This window comes from Montipora foliosa, chromosome 8, assembly GCF_036669935.1.
Source record: "Montipora foliosa isolate CH-2021 chromosome 8, ASM3666993v2, whole genome shotgun sequence".
Taxonomy (NCBI): Eukaryota; Metazoa; Cnidaria; class Anthozoa; order Scleractinia; family Acroporidae; genus Montipora; species Montipora foliosa.
Window position 1 is genome coordinate 8,324,797 of NC_090876.1, and position 2,500 is coordinate 8,327,296.

The following is a 2,500-nucleotide window of genomic DNA, read 5'->3' on the forward strand; positions in this document are numbered from 1 at the left end:
CTACTGTAGTTGTTCAAAGCAAGGCTATATTTGAAGCTGGTTGAATATCATGACGACCAAGAGAAAATTAAGGTTACAGGAAGTGAGGGCGTGGTCCTGCCCTTGGGATATGTTTTTAGATGAAACAGAAACGGAAGTGTTTTCAGAGGCGTCGGCGTGTTCGAACACTAGGAATCAAAATTGGCGAATCGCAACTGTCATCTTGCCCTGTTCCCGATGTCTTCATGTATTTTTTTTTTTTTTAACTGTGGGCCCCAAAATTATGTTAGGCACAAAATATGTCACTCCTTGCACACCTTTCCGCCTGTTTCCTACATGCAAATCCGCTCTCGTAGGTGCGGTTTTACGTAATGTAAAAAAAAAAAAAATTTAGTCCCTTATGTAGGTGTATAAACAGGTCGCTTGTGTTGTATTGTAAAACATCCCTGACGAAGTGTGCGTTAGTCACACGAAATGCGTAGGATAAAATAAATCGTTTTACAACTCTTAGAGTTCGCAAACGTGCTGCTTACTACCTCGATGTCTTCATGTGACGTCATGTTTGTATGAATGGAAACCGACTTCCGTTTCTACATTAATTTCTGTGAAATTTCTCTTTATTTTGTCTTGGTAACAGCCAATAGGGTTTGGTCGATTTTACCCCGGTGTAAGCACTGATACTGCTTCAAATGACCAGACTTTGGTGGTTATTGCAGAGCGATGCGAAAAGTTCCTTTTGGATATCAAGAGAGAGTAAGCTAGGTTTGCGGCCATCTCTTACGACAAAACGCCCCAAAGCACAGTCGAAAAACGGTTTCCTAGGTGGAGAATTTCTCAAAACTATTTTTTTGAAAATGCTTTTGGATTGCCATGCGAATAGATGAAACCTTGGGTTTTTGAAAACGGTGGCGTAAAACTGGGTTAAAAACGTGCCAGTGTGGACCGGACACTTGAAATCATGGATCGTTTTCACTGAAAGAAAAATAGACATTTTAAGAACGCATAAACTCATCAAATTGTACTTTTATTCAATAAAAATATCATTTTGTTTATTGCTTGTAAGTTGTTTCCCTATAATTAACACGCTTGCAGTATGAAAATGCGAGCCAGTTTCAGTTCAATAGTCACGATTTGGTTTCGACTTGAAAAGTAACGGTGGGTTTCCAATGGAAAAAGCCATAAGAATGCAAAAAAAAAAAAAGAATCTTACATGTAGTCCAAAAATCAGGGTAGGTCAAAAAGCTAAATTTCGAGATTGATCTCAACACTTCAGTCAAAATTTATTTCCGGTTTTTTTCCCCCGATTTTAGATAATGTATTTCCAGTCACACGTTATAATCCATCAGCTGAAGGGTATGCTTTACGAGTGTGCGCTCAGCTGAAAATATACGCTGACCAATCATAACAGCTGTCAAATAACATTATAAGCTGATGTTTGCGTAAAACAACTAAATGCAGTCGGCGAAATACGATAGCCAATAATATTTGGTACTCTTGCTGATTGGCTGAGAATGTACCTTTGATTTTTGAGTCAATCACTAAGCGCTAAAGAAAGCACAGGGCTACTCCAGTAGTCTGAAGTGTGAGCCGTTTCCTCGTGGGCGAGGAGACGGCTGACGCTTCAGACTACTACTCCAGGAAAAAGTGCTCCATGCTGTAGCCAGCGTAGCAGCCTACCCTTTCCCCCCCCCCCCCCCCCCTCCCCTCCCCCTCCTCTTGGGTCCCTACGCAGGCTATCCATGTTGAATTTCTTCAAAGCAACTAGGCTGGAAGCTGGTAGTTTTTTGGCCTGGGAGAATGCCTCGAAGTGCTTGTTAATACTGCACTGACAAAAATAGAAGGCTACTGGTAACCTATCCTCTGGCCAGTATTATTTTTTTACTGTAGAGGAGGTTCTGGTTTTAACTTGTTCGATTGTCATAGTCGATTCTGTGACAAACCACAGAATCGACTGGAACTCTGCAGCACGTGTTACCTACAGCACTAACTACTACTGGAAAGCTGTTTTACCAACTTTAACGGCTTCGACAACGTGAAAAGACCCATTTTAATTGTCTGTAGTTAAATTACTTTGCTTATCAACTCGCGTATGAGAGCACTTGCTGATACTCAAGCTCGTTTGAGAGCGGTCAGGGAAATTAACTAAAATAGTTGAACTCGCAACATTTCTTGCAACTGTGTCTGGGAACGGAAGACTCATGGACGAAAAATAGTAAGGACAGACAAAAGTTCCTCGCATTTCGAAGTCGTCTATTCTGCACTTTAGGAAGTGATCTCTAGCTCTTTGCTATTACAGTATCCTGTTTTAAACACATTCAAAAATAAATTTTTCATCAAATTAATTAATCTTACGCACCGAAAATCAATGGAACATTATTCAAGGTGTTAAAATGAATAGCCATCATTGCAATCACAATTTTCAGAAATGTTTGCTTAGTGATGCGCTTCAATGCGTCCCTTGCGAAGCAGTCTCAGCTTGGCGGCCAAAACTGGTTTGACGACAACACCATGACGAGAAATT

General features: G+C 40.6%; 2 protein-coding genes across 1 annotated transcript in view; both read left to right on the forward strand.

Moving 5' to 3' along the window:
- LOC138012961 (coiled-coil domain-containing protein 93-like) overlaps positions 1-521 on the forward strand; it is a 24,369-nt gene extending 23,848 nt beyond the window's left edge. The window contains exon 8 of the transcript XR_011125120.1: positions 1-521. This exon is cut by the window's left edge and continues 190 nt beyond it. The gene's annotated coding sequence lies outside the window, so the exon portion shown is untranslated.
- LOC138012963 (coiled-coil domain-containing protein 93-like) overlaps positions 1-2,500 on the forward strand; it is a 298,808-nt gene that overhangs the window by 108,159 nt on the left and 188,149 nt on the right.